At 37.7% G+C, this 26,350-nt stretch overlaps 1 long non-coding RNA gene across 1 annotated transcript in view; it reads left to right on the top strand.

The window, feature by feature from the left end:
* LOC144318558 (uncharacterized) overlaps positions 1–26,350 on the top strand; it is a 37,016-nt gene that overhangs the window by 7,241 nt on the left and 3,425 nt on the right. Inside the window, exon 3 of the long non-coding RNA XR_013384559.1 lies at positions 24,417–24,538. This is a non-coding gene — a long non-coding RNA (uncharacterized LOC144318558). The remainder of the gene's footprint in view (positions 1–24,416; positions 24,539–26,350) is intronic.

Raw genomic sequence — 26,350 nt, 5'->3', positions numbered from 1 at the left:
AGTGATAGTCTGTGTGAACCCTTGGCTACATCAAGGTGCTAAGATTGGTTTTAAAAGGAGCTACAATAGGGCAGTTTTGCTTAGGTTTAATGGATAAAATTTTTAAAAAAGGCAACTATGTTTTGAGGAAGAGAGGATAAATGGAAATAGAGGGACTCCTTCCTTATAAAACTCATCATGCAAAAGCTTCATATCTTGATGAAGTCCCAATAGTTCATTTTTGCTTTTGTTTCTTTTGCCTTCGTGGATGTATCTTGCAAGAAGTTACTATGGCCGAGTTCAAAAAGGGTGTTGCCTGTGTTCTTCTCTAGGATTTTGATGGAATCTTGTCTCACATTTAGATCTTTCATCCATTTTGAGTTTATCTTTGTGTATGGTGAAAGAGAGTGGTCTAGTTTCATTCTTCTGCATGTGGATGTCCAATTTTCCCAGCACCATTTATTGAAGAGACTGTCTTTCTTCCAATGGATAGTCTTTCCTCCTTTATCGTGCTCATGGATTGGCAGAATTAATATTGTGAAAATGTCAATGTTACCCAGGGCAATTTACACGTTTAATGCAATCCCTATCAAAATACCATGGACTTTCTTCAGAGAGTTAGAACAAATTATTTTAAGATTTGTGTGGAATCAGAAAAGACCCCGAATAGCCAGGGGAATTTTAAAAAAGAAAACCATATCTGGGGGCATCACAATGCCAGATTTCAGGTTGTACTACAAAGCTGTGGTCATCAAGACAGTGTGGTACTGGCACAAAAACAGACACATAGATCAGTGGAACAGAATAGAGAATCCAGAAGTGGACCCTGAACTTTATGGGCAACTAATATTCGATAAAGGAGGAAAGACTAGATAAGAAGCTTTTGCACAGCAAAGGATACAGTCAACAAAACTCAAAGACAACCTACAGAATGGGAGAAGATATTTGCAAATGACATATCAGATAAAGGGCTAGTTTCCAAGATCTATAAAGAACTTATTAAACTCAACACCAAAGAAACAAACAATCCAATCATGAAATGGGCAAAAGACATGAACAGAAATCTCACAGAGGAAGACATAGACATGGCCAACATGCACATGAGAAAATGCTCTGCATCACTTGCCATCAGGGAAATACAAATCAAAACTACAATGAGATACCACCTCACACCAGTGAGAATGGGGAAAATTAACAAGGCAGGAAACCACAAATGTTGGAGAGGATGCGGAGAAAAGGGAACCCTCTTACACTGTTGGTGGGCATGTGAACTGGTGCAGCCACTCTGGAAAACTGTGTGGAGGTTCCTCAAAGAGTTAAAAATAGACCTGCCCTACGACCCAGCAATTGCACTGTTGGGGATTTACCCCAAAGATACAAATGCAATGAAACGCCGGGACACCTGCACCCCGATGTTTATAGCAGCAATGGCCACGATAGCCAAACTGTGGAAGGAGGCTCGGTGTCCAACGAAAGATGAATGGATAAAGAAGATGTGGTTTATGTATACAATGGAATGTTACTCAGCTATTAGAAATGACAAATACCCACCATTTGCTTCAACGTGGATGGAACTGGAGGGTATTATGCTGAGTGAAGTAAGTCAGTCGGAGAAGGACAAACATTATATGTTCTCATTCATTTGGGGAATATAAATAATAGTGAAAGGGAAAATAAGGGAAGGGGGAAGAAATGTGTGGGAAATATCAGAAAGGGAGACAGAACGTAAAGACTGCTAACTCTGGGAAACGAACTAGGGGTGGTAGAAGGGGAGGGGGGCGGGGGGTGGGAGTGAATGGGTGACGGGCACTGGGTTTATTCTGTATGTTAGTAAATTGAACACCAATAAAAAAAAAAAACTCATCATGCTATATTTAAGGTAAAAGGAGCACCATGTGACGAGGAGCAAAAATCCATTAGAGACAATCTATCAAAGCTCTTAAAGCAGATAAGGCAAAGAAGGTAAGAATTGGGTTGACTTGGATGTGTATGCAAACATAGACTAGAGTAGCTATTATGGGAAAATCAGTCAAATAATGAAATCATTAAAGAACAAACTAGTTTTTTCAAACAAATGACTGTTTTGATTACTTAGGGAAGTCATGATGTATACCTTTAGGCACAAACTATGTCTATTTGATAATATCAAATATGATTCTACTTTTGTGTGTCATCAAACAGAACGAAACTAATCATCTGCTGGGGCTGTTGGTTCCCACGGGATGACCAGGCCTACTTCTCAGAACCAGAAGTTTCATAATTCTAAATAATCATCAGATCTTTCAGATGGTGAATGAAGGAAATTCAGCTCTGCCTATGGGACTGGCTCCTCAAATCGCTTTCCAGTTAATAGGAAAATGGTGAAAAATGCCTGCATCACCAAACCTACAATCCAACACAAACCTATGAGATTTGATTTTCGTGAGAGTTCAATCATATAAACACTGACAATAGAATTTGAATATTAGAGGAGGGAATTTATATGAAAAAAAGTGAGGATGATGGTGATGGGGACTTGATGGGTAAGAACCAGAATAAAAACAAGGCATGGAAAGAAAATCAGACAGAGAAGAATGACTTTGGGATAGAGGGCTAGAGAAAGAAGAAAAAGGAAGTTCCAATTTAAAAAACAAAACAAAGAAAAGTAGAGAGGAAGCTGTGGGAAGGGAAGGTAAAAGGCAAGAGAAGCAGGATACGAAGGGTTATAACAGTAACAGGAAAATGTTTGACCTCTGATCTGGGAAGTCTCATAAATTTTGCAATGAGGCATATGGTTGGAGAAACTGGAGGTCACTCTGCAGAATGTATAGTTGGCACAAGATTGTTTTTCTTATGTTCTAATGCTGACTTTCTGAGTTCTGTTTCCTCCTTTACTTTGATTTCTGCACTAGATAATAAACAGGTTGAGTTGGCAGGGGGCTTAGAAGCAATTAGACTTGGGTACCTTAATCCCAATTTCTTAAGTGTAGCTTGGGCAAAGGAGAAGACTTCTGCCAAGGAGGGTCTCCGTCTGTATGGCAAAGGACTCTCTGAGGTGCCTTTGAAACAATTGAAACCTTTCATTTCGGGAACACGGGCTCCCACAGTACTCTGGGGCCCTAAGGTCAACGGGAGCACCACCAACACGCATTAGTTACAATCACAAATGTCCATTTCTTGAAATCTTTTTCATTTTATCCTCTTTCCTAAAGAGCTTTTGAATACATTGCTTGACAGACCCCAGATGGTATTTTACTGCATTTTTTACCTTGCACCGGGCAGAAAGCAGCCCACATAAACGTAGATATACACTAACAATCTGATCAGTGGATAGGGAAAGCTTAAATACAAGGCAAGACATTGCAAAGAAAAATTTAAATACTGCATAAAAATCTTCTGTAAATAAAAAACAAGTTTAAAAAGACGACAAGAAGCTGGGGGAATACATTATTAAATTTACTATATACTTCTGAATTGACAAAGTAATAAATGCGTATTGTTGAAAAACATATTTGTATATATACATATATACAATGTATATATGTGCATATATATATATATATACATATATATATATATATACACACACACACAAGCAATGCAGAGATATCTATGGAAAAGTGAGAGTGACTTTCTCTTTGCCACCATGACCCACTTCTGTTAGTTTGCTAACAGTCCTGTGCACATGTAGAGGCTTTCTCTATCTGTATATGAACACACATGCCCCAAGTATCTCCACCAGCCCGCACTGCTCTCCCATCACTAAAAGTGACTTCTCACCAGCGTATGTAGGGAAAAGGGAGATATTCATCTTTTAAAAGATTTTATTTATTTATTTGTGTGTGAGGAAGAGCATAGAGGCAGAGGGAGGGGGAGAAGCAGACTCCCCACTGAGCAGAGGGCCCAATGCAAAGCTCCGTCCCAGGACTCTGGGATCATGACCTGAGCTGAGGCAGATGCTCAACCGACTGAGCCACCCAGGTGCCCCGAAGAGCTACTCATTAGTAAAGCTTTTTCTAGAGAAATATCTAGACAGCAAAATGTCTTAATGCCTGTGCTTCTCCTTGAGTCACATTCACGTTGCCACAGATCACTCTCTGACGCCCTTAAATAACCTTCAGCAGGATGCTACTTGCTTTTATAGGAGCAACAAAAGGACTAACCTGGAGTCTTGGAATCATGAAGTCAGCTGTATTTCCCTTTGCTGCCGCATCTCTTTGTCCTCCAAGGCACCCCCAGGGGGGGTATAGATTTTACTAAAGTGGTTAAGTTAAAAGGAAAGCCGATGGCTGTGTGCTAAATATAGCTCATCCCAGGTTTAGGGAAAACACACACAAGGAGTTGAAACCTTCAGAGGGACTCTATCCATGGGCAAGACTCAGTGTCCCTTAGCTTCATAGTTTAGATCTCTTGAAAATACCTTCTAACTTCCCAATGGGATTTTTTTTTTGCGGGGGTGGGGGGACATAAACTGATATCCTTATGATTGTTTTATAATTGAGTTCTCCTAGGAGGCCCCAGCAGGACAGTCAGTGATAGGAGTTGACACACAAAGTCCTACACAACAAGCCAGGTAGACACCCTGAATTGAGCCCCTTCAAAATTTTCCCTCCCAATATATTTATTTTCATGAATGTATACTAAATATCTATTTGGGAAAAATAGAAATATAGCCTTAACTGACTCAAAATTTGTGAGGTAGGGACACCTGGGTGGCTCAGTGGTTGAGCATCTGCCTTTGGCTCAGGGCATGATCCTGGAGTCCCAGGATCGAGTCCCGCATTGGGCTCCCTGCATGGGGCTTGCTTCTTCCCCCGTCTGCCTCTCTCTCTCTCTCTCTCATGAATAAGTAAATAAAATCTTTAAAAAAAGTTCAGTATTTAAAAAAAAATTGTGAGGTATGTATTTCTCTTTGAAGTTAGTATTTCACATTATTTTGCAGAATAGAGTTAAATTGCTTCTTTTCATTCTTAAGTCTCCCTCATCCTCAAACTCTTTCAAATTGGGCATCTTTGTATCTGTGTGGGAAAAGAAAGAGTTTCATTGAACAACAATGTCCCTGTTAATGGCTATACCCTTAGCTAACCAATTTAAAAATTAATCTGGCTTCTAATAACTCAGTTAAATTCTTTTCTTTCCTTCCTTCCTTCCTTTTTTTTTTTTTCAGAGAGAGAGAGAATGAGAGCAAGAGGAGAGACAGAGGAAGAGAGAGAATTCCAAGCAGGCTCCAAGCCCAGTGTGGAGCTTGAACCTGAGATCTTGACCTAAGCCAAAATCATGAGTCAGATGCTTAACTGACTGAGCCCTAAGGGACCTCTGTAGTTAAATTCTTTTTTTTTTTTTTAATTTTTATTTATTTGTGATAGTCACAGAGAGAGAGAGAGGCAGAGACATAGGCAGAGGGAGAAGCAGGCTCCATGCACCGGGAGCCCGACGTGGGATTCGATCCCGGCTCTTCAGGATCGCGCTAAAGGGCCAAAGGCAGGCGCTAAACCGCTGCGCCACCCAGGGATCCCTGTAGTTAAATTCTTAACTAAGAATTTTGCATATGGGTTGCTCAGGCAGTTAAGCATCTGCTCTGGCTTAGGTCCATGGTCTTAGTAAGGGAGCCCCACTTCTGGCTCCCTGCTCAGAGGAGAGTCTGCTTCTCCCTCTCCTCTGCTCCTCCCAGCCCCTCCCTCACTTGTGCTCTCTCTCTCTCAAATAAATAAATAAAATCTTTCAAAAAGAAGAATTTTGCATTTGAGAAGTATAAAGACTAACTTTATTTTTCGAATAACAACTATACTGACTAATACATAGCGTTCTATTTTACTAAAGGGAGTGATATTGACACAGCCTAAAATTTATTGGGAAATACTTTGCAGAAAAAAAATGTAAAAGTGTTAATATCCTTAATAAAAAGAATTCTTGGGCAGCCTGGGTGGCTCCACGATTTAGTGCCACATTTGGCCCAGGGCCTGATCCTGGACACCCGGTATCGAGTCCCATGTTGGGCTCCCTGTGTGGAGCCTGCTTCTCCCTCTGCCTGTGTCTCTGCCTCTCTCTCTGTGTGTGTCTCTCATGAATAAATAAATAAAAACTTTAAAAAAGATAAAAATAAAAATAAATAAAAAGAACTCTTATAAAATCCATAAGAAAAAAGTTTGTCATAACTAAACGGGCAAAAAAACAATACCATTTATAAATAATAAGAGTGTTTCTCTCTGTAAATATATAAATCAAAATATAGTTGCAATAAGACATTATTGCTGTCCATAACATTTACCAAAAAAGTATATTGAATGATAGTCCTGATGACAATGTGATGAGATGAGTTCACTCATCTAATCTTTATAAAATTACAATTTAGTAGAGCTTATCTGAAAAACAGTTTGGCAATAAGTATCAAGACATTTTCTCCTAGTACTTCTAATTTATTCATCTCTTTTATTTTTTTTTTTATTTTTTTTAAATTTATGATAGTCACAGAGAGAGAGAGAGGTAGAGACACAGGCAGAGGGAGAAGCAGGCACCATGCATCGGGAGCCCGACGTGGGATTCGATCCCGGGTCTCCAGGATCGCGCCCTGGGCCAAAGGCAGGCGCTCAATCACTGCGCCACCCAGGGATCCCTATTAATCTCTTTTAAATAAGTAGGAACTTTTGATGAAAAATTTTATGCATAAATATTTCTTCTGATGTTAATTAAAGTATTTATAATTTAGAAACAACCTAAGTGTCAAACATTAGGGGACAGTACAAGTATATTATGGTACACATATGCCACAGAATATTATATAACCTTTAAAAATGTTTACACAAAATGGGTGAAGAGGAGTGGGAGATACAGGCTTCCAGTTATGGAATGAATAAATCACAAGAATAAAAGATACGCACAGGAAATATAGTCAATGATCAGTGATATTGTAATAGTGTTGTATGGTGACAGATAGGAGCTCTACTTGGGGTAAATATAGCATCATGTATAAACTTGTCAAATCACTAAGTCATACACCTGAAACCAATGTAACATCGTGTGTCAACTACACTCAAAAAACCCTTTTTTTTATGTGTATAGAACTTGTTTTTACCAGCAGAGGAAAAGACATATGATATAATGTCTAATGAAAACTCAGGTTGTAAAATTATTTTAACATCAATATGATGCTATATGGATTGATGATTGAATAAATAGTGGCTAATTTTAGTTATTTGGGGGTTGACAATTTAATACATTCTTCATCCTTTGTTATTTTTCCCAATATTTTCCATAATGACTCTTATTTAAAAAAATAACACTTGGGATCCCTGGGTGGCGCAGCGGTTTGGCGCCTGCCTTTGGCCCAGGGCGCGATCCTGGAGACCCGGGATCGAATCCCACATCAGGCTCCCGGTGCATGGAGCCTGCTTCTCCCTCTGCCTATGTCTCTGCCTCTCTCTCTCTGTCTCTCTGTGACTATCATAAATAAATAAAAATTAAAAAAAAAAATTAAAAAAAAATAACACTTTGTATCTAAAAATCATGAACAGTTAACATGGTAACTATAGACAACATATCAATGACAGAAAAAAAGGTGGAAGTAGGATCTGACCCAAAGGCTTTCTGACTCAAGCCAGATAGTTTTCAAGACACACTCACATAAGCTTCAAAAGCTGCTGATCCATTGAAATATCCACCCATATTACTTTATAGTTTACTTAGAAAAGAGTATCATTTCCCCCAAATTTATAGTGGATTAGGCACTTATATTTAGAACGATATAACACTCCTACTACAAAAAACAAACAAACAAAAAAAAAAAACAAAAAACTCTAGTGCTTACCTTATAATGTTCATTAATACTGACAAAAAGTAACTCACATCTTAGGAAATGTTTAAATTAAATATAAAACTATGTCAATGAAGTAAAATATATCTTTCTGGAAAGAGCCATATAATTATTTAGATTTAGATAAATTGATTACAGGTTGCTTTGGGAAATTTTCACATGGAGTGAACTAGATAGCCCTATTTGATAAAATCTAGAAGTCTTGTAATAAATCCCCTGCTTAGGCAGTTAATCTACTAATGCTCAGTGAGCAGACTTCTGGATGAATTCAGCATTTCTGAAAACAGGAAGTCCAGTGTGAACTGAGGAAGCAAAAAATCCCTATATCCTTTCATTTGAAGGGCAAAAAGCCAAATAAGAAGTTCATGGAAGTTCTACTTGACATTAGCATTCTCTACAGTAACAAAAAGTTATTCACATAGTCATTCCTCAGCCTAAATGGGTTGCTTCTTCCAGATGTTTCCCAGTACTGTTTAGCAGTTGAAAATGTAAAATGTAACAAAACCCCATTTGGCAAAAGTGAAGAGAATTGAAAGTTCTTTTATTTTCTCATCTTAATTGTTCACTAGATATTTAAACCAAAAATGAAAGAACTATATTTAATATAGTCACATAATCAACAAATCTTTATTGAGCACTTGTTTTAGGGCCTGGAGATACAGCTGTAACACAAGACTGCACTCCTGTCCTCAAGGAGTGGACGATCTAGTGGCGGAACACGTAAGTAAATACACACTGTAATTTCAGGGAGTAGTAAGTGCTGTGAAGAAAAGATAAAACAGGATAAAAGGTAAGAGTCATAGTACATGGTTTTGTGAAGACCCCCTGTGTATAGAGAGCATTGGAAAGGCCTCTTGGAGGGGGTCCAATTTAAGCAGAGTTCAGAAGGAAGTGAGAAAACAAACCACAACATGATCCAAAGGAAGGGTATTCCAGGTAGTGGGAAGAAGTGCAAAGATCCAAGGTGGAAACAAGCCTGACGTACTTTAAGATGAGTAAGAATGGGTGAAATAGAGTGATCAGGGCAGGAAGAGATGGGTAAGCCCATATATCTCCCTGACTTCAAATACCATTTTGTGCAAATGACTTGCAGCTTATATTTTGAGCTCTGGTTTCTTTCCTAATTCTGCTCTATATATTCAATTGGGTATTGGATATCTTTATTTACATAATCCCTGTAATTAAATCCTGTTTAATTCCTATTTTAATGACTTGTCCCAATCTTTCCTTTGTCAAGCCCAAATCTGAGAACCTTGAATTTTCCTTTATTTTAACTTTTCTCTCATTTTTCACATTGAATCTATCACTATCTTCTATCAAATCTTCTTTCTAACGTTTCTTATATCCATCCTTCTGGCCCTGATAGGACACTGTACTAACTTCTGAATTTTATACCAAAATAACTTTTTAACTAGAATATCTGCTTTCAATCTTTTCTAAGATTCATCTTACTGATTCACTTATAATACCCTGAATGTGCCATTGAAATAGACATAAATGGAGATCCCTGCTCACGATTCCTTCAGAGACCAGAGACATTTCTCCCGGGAGTTGTGTATTGAATGAAAAGATTCTGCCTCTCTGTTTTAGGAGAGTAGTAAGGGAGGGCTGAATCTGGATTGATTAGGTTCCTTCCTAGGAATTTTCAAACTAACGGTAAAGGAAGACAGTGGGGGATTACTTGGTGGCTCAGAGGTTGGACATCTGCCTTGGGCACAGGGTGTGATCTTGGAGACCCGGGATCGAGTCCCACGTCGGGCTCCCTGCATGGAGCCTGCTTCTCTCACTGCCTGTGTCTCTGCCTCTCTCTGTGTCTCTCATGAATAAATAAATAAAATCTTAAAAAAAAAAAAAAAAAAGGAAGAGAGTGCCTCTCCTCTCGAATCAGAAGACAATAAGCCACTGAGTCCAGAGCTTCCATCAACCAGGCTTCGTATTTTATGGAGAATCTTATCTGAGAGCAGACATTTGGCCCATAAAGAGAAGCAGAGATGAAAGGTGGGGAAAAGAGTCCTGAGCTGGTGGTTCCAATGATTTAGCCCTAACCTTTCCATCCATTTCTTTTAACTTCAACTCCTTCTTGAAGGGCTCCTCCTAGCCTCTTTCATTTGGTAACATTCAGCCATCTTTTAAGACCCAACCTATATCTCACCATCTCTGGGACACTTTCTCTAGAGTCTCTGGTATGCTTTGAGTGACTTAAGAAAAAAGACTCTTTTATTTCTTAACATCACACACAATATGTTTAATACAAGAGGAAATGAATGAATGAGTCTCACACTGCATTTACTTACTTATTATTCACTTTATACTCATCCAAATACTCTCCAAAATCCTTCTGCTGTTAGGTCCATGGATATCTACTCAGATGTGTATCTTCTTGACCAACTTTCCTTCCCTGTTAAGGGAGTGTCTTTTACAGTGCTTAAAAATATCCTTCCTTTACTTCCTTTATTATATTCTAATCTTGGATTCCATCTGTCTAAATCTCAATAATGATTTTAGGACTTTATTTACCACCGTGGGTTAAAATGTTCACCTTATTTCCCATGATTTTAACATTAACAGATTAATTCATAGGCCCTGTGCCTTGATTTTAAATAATTGGCCATTTTTCAGTCCTTTATATTACCACTCTGTAGCACCTGAAACTGGATCACTCTTGAAAAAATCGCTCTTTCTTTAGCTTCTGTAGGAACTTCTTTTTTTTTTCCCTTACCTCTATTGTGGTTGGAACTTGATTGGCTCAGATTCAAGCAGAATTTTTAATTTAACTTTCTCTTTTATTTATTTTTTAATTTATTTATTTATGATAGAGAGAGAGAGGCAGAGACACAGGCAGAGGGAGAAGCAGGCTCCATGCACCGGGAGCCCAACGTGGGATTCGATCCCGGGTCTCCAGGATCGCGCCCTGGGCCAAAGGCAGGCGCCAAACCGCTGAGCCACCCAGGGATCCCCTAACTTTCTCTTTTAATACATTTGAATGAAGAAAGAAGCCATGGAAAGAACCAAAGCTTGTGTTTCAGGTGCTCGAGATTTCAGTCGTTAAAGAGTCTCCCTTGGCTCAAGATCAGCTGGAGTGAGTAGTATTCTGGGGTTGATTATTCTCAATCTGCTTTGTCATATCCAAAATAAGGGTAACTATGTCATTATATATCTTTTTATTGATCATGTTGACCCCATACACAGCCAGCTCTGTGATTCAATGAGGCAGTGTGCTTTTAGATTTCCATCTTAAGCTGTTTCTTATATACCCTATTTCCAAACCACCACTTTGTAGTTAAGGCCATCATTACTCCTTTTTTTATTTGTTTTGGAAAAGGCTTAACTAATGTCTCTGCCTCCTTTCTTATAAAACCCTTCTACTCTTTGTAATGTTGAGCAAGAAATAGTCCTAAAGCACTTGCCAGTTCAAATAACTTTGTGTTTCTTTTTGCCTGTAGAATAACATGCATATTCCTTAGGGTGACCTTCCATGGTCAGGTCCTAATTTAGCCTGTCTCCATCATTTTGAATATCTGATTCCAACTCAACTGATCAGGACAAAGTGTCATATGATAACATCTCATGTTTGTTGAGTGTTTACTCTGTGCCAAACACAAGTCATCCTTGTCATGGTGATCACAAGATTTGACCTGAGGTCATCATAGTCCTAACCTGACTCTTGCTCTGTCACTCTATCACTCCACCCAACCACCACCTCCATTATTTTACTTTCCTTCTTCTTCAGTCCTTGTGATTATGACATCCTGATTTTTTGGCTTCTCTAGTTGCCACTTGCCACTTTTTTTTTTTCCAGTTTTGTCTTCTCATCATCATCATATTTGCCCAGTCTTCCTGTTTGTTAACTAACCCTTTGGCTTGTCCTCTGGATGCCCTCATTAGAATTACCACTACAGGAAACCCTGCTGGCACTGACCCCAGCAATTTAGGCTCTACTCTATTCTTTGGCTTTGATATCAGAGGGGTGGGCCCAGGGTGTTCCGAACCTAGCCCTCCTAATTTATTATAAAATCTTACCTTAGATTTCCTAGAATCTAGGAGGTTTAAAAGGAATTCTAAAATCTTTAAGAGTATGACCCCTATCTGAGTTAAAAAGCCCTATATTCTTTCTATTATTTTGCCACTCTTTATAATAGGATTTCAAATCATTGATAGCAGATTTCATATCCCTAAATTTTTCTAATCTAAACATCTCAGTTCCTTTAGTCACTGTCTCCAGCCTGATTGATTTCCTTTTAATTAGCTGCATTTAGTTACTGCCTTTTTAAAATAAAGGATGATGGACAAAATTTTAAAACAATGTCCTAATTATGTTCTGACCAATTTGGACTAGAACCATGTTTTATATTATTTACGATCAGCTTTTACCTAGCCTTTTCCATGATGCAGATTGTGAATCAATGTACTAGCTACTTCCTGCTTCAATCACCCTGATCTCAGATCTGAGTCATGAGTGGGATCAGAGTGTTATGCCTCTTACCCTGAGGGCAGCAGCTTTAACTAGTCTCTCTGCCCCAATGTACAGATATACAGCAGATTGTTGGGGGTACATCCAGACATGTTCTTGAGGTTCAAGGGTTCAAGGATTATGCACACTGCTCTCCTGCTAATTTTAATGTTCATTCCTCTCCTGTCTGAGTGCCCACGAATGAGAGAGATTATTCGAGGGGAAACCTCAAATCCATATCAATTTACTTTTCAATCTAGTAGCAAATTCCTTTTCACACATACTGATTAAGATACCCCAGTGTGTCCATCACAGATCAGATTCCCCCAGATATGAAACTTTCTGTAGGTAACTGAACCATTCACCCAGTACATGTTTTCTATAGTCATTCAATCAGTTTTCTCTAACTGTTCCACATCTGCCCCCAAATTTAAAAAAACAAAAACAAAAACAAAAAACTGTCAAACCCTTGCCAAAATTCTGATTTCCTCATATCTATTGCATCCTTATTTAGAAGCATCATGAAAAATGAAAACTAATTTAGTTTGGCATAGCTTTCTTTCCCCTTTCAAATTCTAATTATTATTGGTCCATTTTTATTTTTAAAGCTTTAGGATCTTACCAACGTCCATGTCAAGCTCCCCATTCAATACTGTTTGACAATCTGCCTCCATTCACTAGAATTAGTCAAGAATTAGTGGCAATTAGTGATTTCGTTCTTTCTGTCTTTTTTTAGTAATTGGGATATGATTCTTTGCTCTATTTATCTTTGCTAACATTCCCCATCCCCAGAGCACACCCTGCCTTTTTTGCACAGCTCCCCGCCACTGCCTTTGCTTATGGGATCCTCTGTCTGAAATATTCTGTTTGGTGCTCTTGTGTAACTTATATGTCTATACGCCTTGGCGCTTCAGCTACAACCAGAGTTCTCTGATGGTGGAGGCCCTTTATTAAACTTCGTAGTGTCTAGTGCAGAAAAGAGTATGTAGCAGAACTTCAGTAAAGACACACTTTCTGAATGGATGAATGAGAATGTGCACAGGCATGTATATATATTGCTTTTTCCACCATGAATACAGTTGCAACAAATATCCAAACACATATGCCCTCATGGACCGATGCTTTTATTTTTGTGATAGCCCCAGAATGAAGTTAAATATTCTACTAAACATATCCTCTGTACTTATGAGTTTCTGTATTTGTATCTATTTCAACAAAATTATTTAATTCCTCTATGATTTTGTTCATTTTTTGTCTATTACAGATGACCAGTTCTGAGAGTGGTATATTCATGTCTTCCACTGTAATTGTATTTTTATCATATTCTCTTTGAATTTCTAATTTCTTCTTTTTAATTATTATATCATATCCCCTCTTGATGTTTTATAATTTTTCATCCCCAGTTGATGGTCATTCAGTTTATTTTCAGTGTTTTGTTGCTATGAACACTGCTGCAATAAAAGATCTTTATTCACATGACTATGTATCCAGAGACTTTTATTTCTGTGGAATAGATTCCCAAGAATGGAATTGTTTAATTGAAGAATACATGTTTTTAAAATTTTAATAGATATTTCTAGTTCTCCATCTGAAGAGTTGTATAATATTTTGATCAGCAAAGGAAGAGTGTTTGTGTTGCTCCAACATCCTTTCCAACAATACCTTTATAGCGATTTTCAACCATTACCATCCAGTAGAAATGTTTGCTATCTCACTGTTATTTAATTAGTATTTCTCTGACTACCAGAGTCGGAGCATCTTTTCAAAAATGTTTGTCATCTTGCTTTGCTCTTCTGTAAACTGCCCTTCACATCCCTACCCACTTACCTCTTTGTTTTCTACCTCTTTACATCTCTGTTTTAAATTTGTTTTCTATAAATGGTATATTGCTACATATAGTTCATTTGGCTTAAGCAGTCTGGAACGGTTAGAGTGATGAAAGATATAACTTTAACCCTTCCCTCTTATTTATGTTTATTTATTTTACAGAGCAATTTTTCATTCATTTTTTTTAATTTTTCCCCTTTTAACCTGGAATTCTATTGCATTTCACTCTTTCGTTAATGTTACATTTCTTTCCCTTATTCCCATTATCAGGCATGTGTTAATTCACAATTTATATGAAAAAAAGATTTCAATTTTTCTACCAAACAAGGATCCTTCTACCAGAGCACTATTTTCTATGTTACCACACTTTCTCCTTACCCATTAGGATGTTGGGATGACCAAGAAAGAGGAAAGCATTGCAGGCAGAGGTCAGAGTGTGAGCAGGCATGGAGGCAGAGTTAGTGGTGTCATAATGGGAAAGAGGGAGGGATAGAAGGTCTTGAGATGCCACTGTGAAGAGCTGGGGCCTTTTATCTATAGATAACATGGATCCAACCAAGTTGGGAAAAAGAACTTTATAAATGTTAGTCTGCTGATAGGTGTGGAGCACACTCCAATTACCCTAGAGGCAGTACGGGCAAGAATCAAGAAAACATTATCTGCAGTCCTTTGAGTATGAGGGATGGGGGTCAGCAGGGCTAGATGGTAAGGAGTAGTGCTCAGAAAGTGAGCAAGGGTGAGTGAGCTTTGGTGGTGGACTAGACAGGAGAGGTGATGCAGATGACTAAGGAGTTTGTAATCTTTTTCCCATTTTCCATTTCCTAAGAATTCTTTGAGTCATATACAGTAATTTCCTACTGGTACTGTACCAAATTATTATAAACTACATGGCTGAAAACTACAGACATTTGTTATTTTGTAGATCTGGAGGTGAGGAGTAGAAAACAGGTTTTACAGGCCTAAAATCAAGGCATCTGCTTGCTTCCAGGAGCTCCAGGGGCGGGGGGAAGTCATGTTCTTACCTTTTACAGCTTCTACAAGCCACCTGCATTCCTCAACTTGTGGCTCTTCCCTCCATGGCCCTCCCGTCTCCCTCTTATAAGGATCCTTATGACTGCATTGGATCCACTTCAGTAATCCAAAGTAATCTCCCTATCTCAAGATCCCTAATTTTATCAGAAAAATGCCTTTTACCACGTAAGGTAACATAGTCACAGGTCCCAGGGATTAAGACATGGACATTTTTTGGGAGTGGAGGTGCCATTCTTTAGCCTACCACACAAAAAATTTGAGTCAAGCATCTTCTCCAAAATGATGTCTCAGCTAAACACAGTTTTAACTAAATATTTTTACTATCTGTACCTTACTGCATTTTTTGTCTATTTGGTGCCATATCACCAATTTGGTATCAGGCTGGGTCTCTTTGGGCAGCTTTAATTCTTTCTCTCTTACTCTTACTAGTATAGAACACCATGAAGCTCTCATTTTGCTTTTTTAAAAAACATTATTTTTGCTTTTTCATTTTCTTTCCTGCTACCTTTTTACCTCCTTATTTAAAAGTTTCCAAATTCAAAAAGTACAAATAGACATAAAGATCAAACATGTGCTGTACTTTAGGTCCAAAGCAATTTCCTCAAGAATTTGCTTATGATGGCAGATGGCCGTTTAAACATAGTAACCCATATGTTTCTTTTAAATTCAACAGAAAGAAAGTAACTGTCCAGTGAACAAAGTTGGATATTTAGCATAAGTAATCCAGGATTCTTATGCTCTTCAGACTAACACGCAGTAAAAATTTATCTGGACAATATTATCAGCCCTTCTTCCTTCCCATAACAGAAAAACCAAGGACCTAAGATAAATTTCTCTTTTTGGATTGCTTGCCATGTGTCCTTCAAAGATGTCTAAGCCTCTGGAAGTCTATTTTATGTCCATGAATTAAAGGTAGCACAGCACAGAGAGTAACAGCGCAGGTTCTAGAATCAAACTGCAGTCAACCATAGCTTCATCTATTACTGACCTTGGGAAAATTACTTAAATTTTCTAGTTTGGTTTACCTGTTGGTCAGATAACAGTACTTAGCTGGACTGTTGTATTAAATAAAATAATTCATGGAAAATACTTAATTCAGGACAGGCATGTAGCAAATTCCCAACAAATATTATCCATCAGTTCTTTTTATAAGCTCCCATTAAAAAATGTCCCATAGACATCAACCAGATTTGTTCTCCTGCTTTGTTCAGCCTGAAAAAGCAGATGTGCCCTGGAGCAATGTAGTGGGATCATTGACCAGGGTCCTTATTCCCTAATGCATTTCAGTAATGTTGGCCTCAACTTCATTTATTGACTAAGAAGAAACAAGTTGGTTTATGCTACCATAATCCTTAGATCCTGAGGATATAGTTCTTTAAAAGGAAACAGTGAAAAAAAAACAAACCAAAACAAAAAACAAAAACCTAGTCCTTCAGATTTTCTGTTACTATTATTCATGCTTCTTTTTTTCTCTTCCCAGTAAAGCTATAAAAGCGCTTTTTTTTTTTTTTTTTTTTTTTTTTTTTTAAGACTCCTAAAGTTTCTCTACCTTGTTTGGAAAGCCTGAAAAATTAGAACTACATTTATTCAGATAAATCCTGGGGGAGTTTATGCTCCTTTGCATGCTAGAAAGAAGGGCCAAAAAGCAGACTGTGGTAGCAAGGGTGAACCCAGAAGAGACAAAGGATAATTTTCTTATGTCAGATATATAGATAAAATTCCAGAGCTATTTGGCTGGAAACTTCTAAGCAAATCAACTGAATTAATGACCTAATTGCTCAAACACAGTAATTTAAAATAATGACGTGACAGTTTTCCTCTTTTCTCCGGATTTCTGTAAGTCCTTCTTTTTCTGCTTATGCAAACTATCAGATGTCCACAGTAGTAAACTGGGCAAGACTGGGAAGAGCATGAACCAATGATTCTTGAGACAGAGAGGCAACATTTTCAGGAGGCCCCAGTGCCGGGTTGCAGAGCAAATCGTCCCCATACCTGGAGGTTTAAACCTCAATATTTCACTTCAGTGTGGCATTTTACCACACAGTCAAGGCCCGGTTCTTCCTGACTCCAGCCCCATGATAGTGTGGAGTGATGGTGTACAGGCTCTTCATGTCATTCTCCCTTCACCCAAGGTCTCAGGGCCTTATTTAGAAATTCCAGAGGCGCTTAGTGGTGAAAGGCTGCTCAAGTACTTTCCTCTCCTTTTATTCTCTTCAGAACAAATATTCACATGCTCAGAAGGCCAAAGCAGCTGCCTCACCCCATGTCTGGATTTCAAAGGCCTGAATATTTATAGGTCTTTAGGAATTCCAAGTCTCAAGTTCAGGTAGAAGGCTATTTTTACTTGGTTGCTGTTTGGAGACTTAATTGCTATGGTTAACACACTAGACAATAACTACTCTGACGATTACTGTGATACCTTCTAATTTGGAAAATGGAGAATGGTACAAACAAGAAAATAAGAACAGCCATCATGCCACTATCCATGCTAGAACTTTCATTTCCTTTCCTCTCTATATGCATACGTGCATAGGAACACATAACGTTCAGGTTTTTATGATGCATCTGAATTTTATATACAATTTTTATTCTGATTTTATTAATCGGTCATTTTATTATTTTGTAATGGAACATGATCTTTTATCCTCATGCTGATAAATATTTTTAAAAATAGCAGAAAGGGAGACAGAACGTAAAGTCTGCTAACTCTGGGAATCGAACTAGGGGTGGTAGAAGGGGAGGAGGGCGGGGGGTGGGAGTGAATGGGTGACGGGCACTGGGGGTTATTCTGTATGTTAGTAAATTGAACACCAATAAAAAATAAATTAAAATAAATAAAGAAAAAAGAAAAAAAAAGAAAAAAAATAAAAACAGAAATTATACAGTTAAAAAAAAGAAAATGTCATTTTACTAGCTAAATGATCTTTTTTGAAAATTTTATTTTAATAGCTAAATAATACTGCGTTGCATGCATGCGTGGCATAAGAAAGGGGGCTCTTCTATTTCTCACTAATGCGGCAGGCCTGGAACTAAATCAGAAAGGAAATTACTACTACAGGCAGGAAGTTGGGAAGATAGTCTCCGGGAATAGTCAGGAGATAAAGGCATAGAGAGAAAATACCAGACAAACGTGAGGTGCCAGCTTCCTGATCCCGTTAGTCCCTTTCATCGGCTCCTATCCTTGAACAAAGCTCAAACTCCCAAGTTTAGCATTCAAGGCCTTTCATGATTTATTACACCTCACTTCCCCAACCTTAGTGCTCACTGTGCTCTTTTCCCCTCCTCCATACTTCTGCAAAATGGACCAATTTACTCTTCTCTACATGGAAGTCTCAGGCTTTTGCTTTCTCCATACCTATGCTCATTCTTTCTCCTTGAACATCTGCTTCTCCTCATAGCAACTTGTCTACATCTTGTGCAATGATTCATGGCACGGCTCAAATAGCACCATGGGGCCATGCCTGAATCCTTCAGTTTCTCCTGGCCAGAGCTAGTGTTCTCTTCCTCTCAGTTCTCATCTCTACCTATGCATTAAATTAATTTGAATTATGACTATGTGAATATACATATTATCACTCATCTTAGGTGATGGGTCAAAGTTTTTGGAGATTATTGTGTCACAGAATCCTTTTGAGCATCATAATTTCTCTGGGCACACACTAAGGAATTAATAGTATCCACAGTTATACTATTCACTGTCACATTGCGTGTCCTTGTTAGAATAAAATTTCCCAGACTCATCTCACTCATTTTCCTCATAGAAATGTGGTTTTCTTGCAATAACTAGTCTCCAAAAAGATGGTCCGCAATATTTCCGCTTCACTCTATAGATACATATTCCCACACACATCACAAAATGGATCTCATCTCCAATCTCAGTAGCTGGGCTGGCTGGGCTCGCCCTGTGAATTGGTTTTGACAAATAGAATGCAGTGGAAATAATAGTCTGGGGCTTCCAAGTCCAGGTCATGTTGTGGGAAACCCATACTACAAAGGGAAGACCCAAAGTTCTGTGTTTGATAGTTACAGCTGAGCTTCCAGCTGACAGCGGCACTAACCACCAGCCATGTGGTGAATTAGTTTGAATATTCACATCTAGCTGAGCCCTTAGAAGACTGACCTGCTAGCAGAGGTGTCTCAAGCAGAAAAATCCAAATCCGTGAAACTTACCCAATCAGTCCAAGAATCAGAAGACATAACAAAACCATTATTGTTAAACCATAGAATTTTGCGGTATATTACCTAAAATATACTGAAATATATTCAGGTAATATATTACTTGAAATACTGAAATAAACCTAATAGCAATGTACAAGTTAAACCATATAAATTGCTCATATTGGACAGTTTTTGACTGACAAATTCATATAGTTCAACCTAATACAAATAATGCCTTGATATTACTCTATCCATCTTAGCTCTTACTCTGTGCAAGTTATAAACTTTCCTGTCTCAGGATCCACTCAGCAAAGAATGGTTGGAAGGCATCACCATAATAGTAAGTAATAATAAAAGTAAATAAAAATAAATAAATAAATAGAATATCTATTTATTTGATCAATAAATATTGATCAAAATCTAGTGGTCCAACAGAGAAGTGTGTGTTTTATATATTAGTGTTCCATATATAGTACTAAGGAAAATCATCCCCAAATTCAGTTTTTCCAAGCTAGTTCTTCACATACCATCTGCATGTCTTGTATGAAGATTACATCTTCATATTCAATGTATGATTATCATATTCATTTTAATAAAACATCATATCCCTCTCATAAGTGAAAAGCCACTATGCCTCCCCAAAGTAGAAGGTGAAAATAAGTCATGAACTATTTAAGCTTTTTAGAAATATTTTTTGTGTACCACATCCTGACTACAGACTTTGGAGAACCTAACTCAAGTTTTTAATTTTCTGAGTCCAGATTAGTGTCTGATTCAAGCTTTAATTCCCTATAGCACCTTAAATACAGCAGAATTACATATACAGATTATTAGAACTGATGAGATACTAGCTATTATCAGCAAGAACATATATTCAGGACTCTAACTCAGCACTGTGCACTTTCATCCACTCCACACCTTGTCATTTGCTAGCTATGTGATCTTGAGCAAGTTACTCAACTTATCTGTAAAATGAGAATAATAGTACTTATATAACAGTGTTCTGCTAATTAAATGAAGAAAATGCCTAAAACAGTGCTCAATAAGTGTTAGTTACTATTATTGTAAGGTATTGCTTTATTTTATTCATAGTATTAGCATTGCTAATGAGAAGTATGAGGTCAGTCTACTGTCCATCTGATTTTTCTTCCCTTTTATAGATAACCTATGTTTTATCTATGGCAACTCTGAGGATTTTCCCACTCTTGTAATGTCCTAATATTTTATTATAATCCATATAGATTTTTGGTTTTACACTTTTATCCTTATTGGCCTTGGTGTTTCCTTTCACCTTCTACAGCATAATTATAAGCACCCTAAATTATAGATCTTTCTCATAGATTTTTCTTTCAGAGGCCTCCCAAAATTTCCAATCTGCTAATCATTAACCTTCCTGTTTTTGATTAAGACTATGCATACATCTTCAAAAATATCCAGCTGTATGGGTACGGAAAATGTGGTATACACTGCAATATTACTCATATTAAAAATGAAGGAAATCCTTCAATAGGTGATGACATGGATGAGCCTTGACAACATTATACTAAGTGAAATAAGCCAATCACAGGAAAACATACTACATGGCTCCATTTATATGAGATATCTAAAATAGACTCATAGAAGCAGAGAACAGAACAGTTATTCTCGGGGGCAGGAGCAAGGGAAAAATGCTGAGTTGATAACCCATGGGTATAAAATGTGAATAATGAAAAATAAATAAGTTCTAGAGATCTGCTATACAACACTGTGCCTATAGTTAACAATATTGTATTGCGTACTTTACAGTCTGTTAAGAAGGCAGATTTGATGTTAAGAGTTCTTACTACAATAAAATTAAACTTAAAAAAACAGACAAGACACATCAAAAACAAAAGATAGAATGTTGGATTTAAAAGCATATCACTACACATATCACTAACAATAATACAAAGAGTCTCAACATTCCAATTAGAAGGAGATTGCCATGCTGGCAATAAAAGCAGAGCCAACCATATGCAATAAATGGACTCTAAATATAAATACACAAATAGGTTGACAGTAAATGGATAAAAAAAATTGATAGAAAAAGTATAACATGCTAATTAATACTAGTTAAAACACACATGGAATAGCTAGGTTCATAGAGACAATTAGATTTCAGAGCAAAAAACTATTACAAGGGGAGAGAGCTTATACATAATAATTAAAAGATCAAGTCACCAAAAGGACATACTAATTCTAAACAATTTTACACCTAATGAGAGAGCTTAAAAGTATATGAAGCAAAATGGGTAGAACTGAGAAAATAAATAGACAAATCCAAAATCATAGTTGGAAATTTCAATACCCCTCTCCCAATAATAGAATAGGAAGACAGAAATATAAAGAACTATAAATGAAGGTGCTCCTGAGATATCACTGAAGATGCCCAATGGACCTCAGGAAACCGATTGTCTTGGAATGTATACTTGAAATCATGACCATATAAACCACAAAAAGGTTGAGGTCACTGGGGGAAAGTATCTAAAATGAGAAGGAAGTCACTATGGAATCCCTAGTACAACAACATGCAAAGGCCATGAGAGAGAAGATTGTGCAGGAAAAAATGCAAAGGGAGAGCCAGAGAAATAGGAGGAAAAGCAATATAATGTGCTGTAATGGAATCCAAAAGGGAGAGAGGCTTAAGAATTTAAAAAATGGTTAACTATCAATGCTGAAAAGAGATTGAATTGTTCTTTGCACTTAGTACTATAAAAAAGCTGAGATTTTCATACTATAATTCCTATGTACAAAAAAAGTTAACTTTATTATCTAATATTGATTTACTTTTGCCCTTGAGTCACCATTTCTGCTGATATCAGAAAAAAAATGTTTAATAATTGAAAGCATTCCCATTTCATTTAAATAGTTTCATATTTACTCAGTCTTATATACTGCTCTTTGTTCTCTTCTCAGAAGTCATATGAAGACAGTAGGAGTCTTGTGGTGCCCAAGCTGTTGGCTGTTGGCTGGTTCTTTCTGGCCAGAGGTCTGCTGGATGCCCTTGTCCTGCTCAGTGTAGTTGGTGTAGCTTGTCCTGTCTGTCTTTTTTAGGCATCATGTTATTAACTACTGAGACCTGTAGATCTGCTGTTGTGTCTGGTCCTAATGACCCCACACCTTATGTTTCCCCCATTCCAGTTCTAGGCCACTTCTGGTTCACTGATCTCCTCAGCCCTCTCTTCCAATGCTAGTCCTCTGCTCACATACCTCATGAGAGATTGCTGAACCCAAGTCTTCTCTGAGAAGCTTCAACCTCTAGGAAAGGGAGCTCATAGCCCTTATGCTTTCCTGGTTCCCCCAACTTATTTGAGTGATTCTGCAGTAGTGACCCTCCTATAATATCTGATCCCAAAGCAGAGAATGGCAAGGACATTCGTGTCTAATATCTCACCATTCCTTTATCTTTCTTGGCTTCTCCTCTCAATTCTATGACAGCTTTCTCCACAACTATATGTCTGGGACTTACCTTACATCCTCTGTCTTCTCCACACTATAACCTCTTGCTGTGTTAGGGGAATTTTTGGAATCCAGGGAAGGGCTTTACTTTCTCTACTTAATCTTCCTTCTAAAACCATGGTCTTCCTTTGGCTTCAGATACACCTGGCTTGAAATTTGAAACTGAACCATGATTCTTTCTTTCTCACCTAGGTTCTCTCTGCCTTCACAGATAATGAATGAATGAGTGAGGAAGCCTTGAGACAATTAGGAATTAGAGATCATCAGAAATGAAAACATGCTGGTTTTATTTTTCAAAATTATGCCCATTTATATCAGTTAAGAGACTAGTACTGACTTTGATAGGGGCCTATTCAGAAGCTAGATAGGAGTTTGTTGCACAGGGACTGAGAAGCCATAAGCTCTATGATTATCCCTTCTAGAATTCTGCTGTGAAAGGAAAGATGAAATAAGGCTGTAACTACCAGGAAGTGCAGGAATTAAGAAAAAATTTTTGTTAGTTTTTTGGGTTTTGTTTGTTTGTTTGTTTTTTGTTTTTTGTTTTTTTAAGGTAGAAGAGAGTAGACTCTTATAAGAGCTAGTAAAGATAGGAGGCTGAAGACAGGAAAAGTATTTGAATAATAGAAGTTTCCAGAAAAGGTGAGAAGAGATGGTTTCAGACAACAGAAACCCTTCCAAAATTCAAGGCTCAGTCAATGCTTTCTGAGGATGAAAATCTACTGAATAGCTAAATAGTTTTATTGGGAAAATGTTTCCCAAATGCAGACCTAAGAATCACCACGGATATTTATTGAAATTTTAAATTTTTTCAATGAGAGATTCCTAACTATAGGAAACAAACTGAGGGTGGCCGGAGGAGAGGTGGGTGGAGGGATGGGGTAATTGGATGATGGACATTAAGGAGGGCACTTGATGTAATGAGCACTGGGTGTTGTATGCAATTAATGAATCACTAAATTCTAACTCTGAAACTAATAATACAGTATATATTAACTAAATTGAATTTAAATACATTTTTTTTAAATTGGATTTTTCGAGTCCCACCTCAGAGATTTTAGTTCAGTGGGCCTGGGCTAGAGTCCACAACTTTGTATTTTAAGAGTCCTTATGAAATTCCCATGATGAAGAGAGTTTGAGAAATGTGGCCAGGACACTGCCATGGGAAATCCAAGTGTGTATCATTAAGCGTTGACTCTAAGATAGCTAGACCACTTAAATAAGAGGAACTCAAACCAACAAGGAGAAGCAGGCCTTTATGAGATTGTCACAAGGGAAAATGAACTTGTTGGTTCAGTTTTTTGCCTGGGAAAATAATGTGATTTTCATGGCAATGTAGAAAATGTCCATAAACCTTGGCAAAGCACTGACAAAAGCTCCCATAAAAAGCCACTCCTTGAGTCTGCTGCTTTTTAAGTGGGTTTCATGTGACTATTCCTAAATTTCTAAGTAATAAATGTGAATTCCAGCAAATAATATTCATTTTTATTTCTTTTTTTAAATTTAAATTCAATTTGCCAACATGTAGTATAGCACCCAGTGCTCATCCCATCCAGGGGTTCGTTTTTCTAAGTTCTGTATTTAATACTACTTCTTTTGGGTTTTCAGCCTGATAGTATTCAACATCCTGGTAATTGAATAAATTTTAATTGCATGCAAGTTGTACTAAAGAAAGTAATGACATTCTTTTTTTTTTTTTTTTTTAAGATTTTATTTATTCATGAGAGACACAGAGAAAGACATAGAGACCCAGGCAGAGGGAGAAGCCCTGTGATGAGCCTGATGCGGGACTCGATCCCAGGACCCCGGGATCAAGACCCTAGCGGAAGGTAGATGCTCAACCACTGAGCAACCCAAGCGTCCCAGTAATAACATTCTTAATTGCAAACTGATTTTAAACCTCCTTTTCGCAGACTGAAACTTTCATTTAAGAAAGTTGAAATTCTTCACAACGCAACTCAACGTAGGAGTGATTCACCTCCACCTTTTGCCCCCACAAAGTCAGCGTCTTCTGCTCATTCGTCTTCAGTACTGAACCATTGCTTTTTCAATCGCTGAATCAACTCTTTCTTTTCTTCACAAAACCCCCAAGAGTCCCTGCCAAATGACGAAAGAACCAAAAACAATTAACATACTATCTCCAGATAGCATTGTCCTTCACTAAAAACCCAGGCATTTGATTCCATTCAATTCATTGTACTTTTCTCAAGTGAGTCTTACAGAGCAATCTTTTGAGAGAAACCATATTCCTCAATTGCAACAAAGCTTGAAAAGCCACTGCATACATTTTTTTTCCAGAAGTGAAATTTTCATCACCATTATGGCTAAAATAAAAGACATTTCAAAAGACATTGTAAATGCCCCTTTCCTCTGCAGGGAAGAGTGGCTATTATGAAATCTTTGCAGAAACTGCTCCCTGATGTTGGCATTAATTTAAACGTTTGATTTTTTGGTCTCCTGTTCTGTTAAAGTTGAGTAACCAAAAGATAGAAAATCCCTAGGTCTTTGTTTGGCTTAACACAAAAAGCTTCTCTAAAATAAGTGACAAAATTTTATCTATTGCACATGTGTAAATTTTCAAAGAATATTGTGCTTGAGAGCTAAAAAGGACCTCAGAGTTTACCGGTAGAAACTCTTCATTTGTGTGCAAGGAAACTAAAACTCTTTAGTTGCATAAGGTGATTGACCTAACTATTACCTTCCCCAGAAATTCTCACAGTCCCTTTGTAATTTCCCAATACCATTCACCCGGAGTGGGAAAGATGTTGGTATGGTTATAAGATGTGAGACTGTCCAGACTTTTTTTCAACCTGTCAATTAGTCTTGGTTTGACTATCACGGTATCAGAGAGAGATGGCAAACTTACCAGTCTCAGAAATTCAAAAAATGTTCTGATAGCTGAGAACCAATACTACCAAAGATCTGAACCTATTTCTAAGACAATTAGACTACGAAACATTATGAGGGAAATGAAAGTTCACTAACACCCTGCACGTGCTTATGTACCTCCCCAAATCAACTTTTTGCTTCCTTCCCACTGGAATATTAGGCAAATGAGTAAGTTAATTTCATGTTCAGATTTATAGACAATATGAAGGATATCTACTTGAGCGGGGAAAGCCCTGGTAGGTGCCTTCTATGCTTCACCAGTCAGCCAGAAAAAAAGTTGGCAGTGTAGTGTCTAATACAAATCACACTCACTTCAGAGACTAGGAGTCAGGTAAAAATTTCCCTTCTTCCCAAAGATCTGGCACCTACTGTCAAGGTAGAAGACTCTTTTCTTAACCTGTCTTCAATCTCATTTCTGTTACTTCCCTTTAAAAGTGCTTAAACAACATCAGGAAGACGAGGTGGGGACCTCTCTGCTTTCTAGGGGAGAAAGAATCACTATTTTTCCTCACATCATTATTGAACTGCTGGAGTAAAGAATTCAACGCTTGCTAAAGGAATTTTATAAGTGGCCTGGGCTACTTTGATGAGGCGAGGGCTAAGGCTCAGTGAGGTCACAGGTCATGGACAGGCATCCTTCTGGAAAATGAAAAAGGTTTACGGACAGCTGTCTATTAATTAGAGGGCCCTTTCTTGGCAGTGATGCAAACAGCTGACTTGACTTCTCTGCAAAGGTGATGAGATGAGTTCTG

This window comes from Canis aureus, chromosome 8 (genome assembly GCF_053574225.1).
Source record: "Canis aureus isolate CA01 chromosome 8, VMU_Caureus_v.1.0, whole genome shotgun sequence".
NCBI classification, from domain to species: Eukaryota; Metazoa; Chordata; class Mammalia; order Carnivora; family Canidae; genus Canis; species Canis aureus.
The sequence above is the reverse complement of the archived record's forward strand: the minus strand, read 5'-3'. Positions and strand labels throughout refer to the sequence as shown.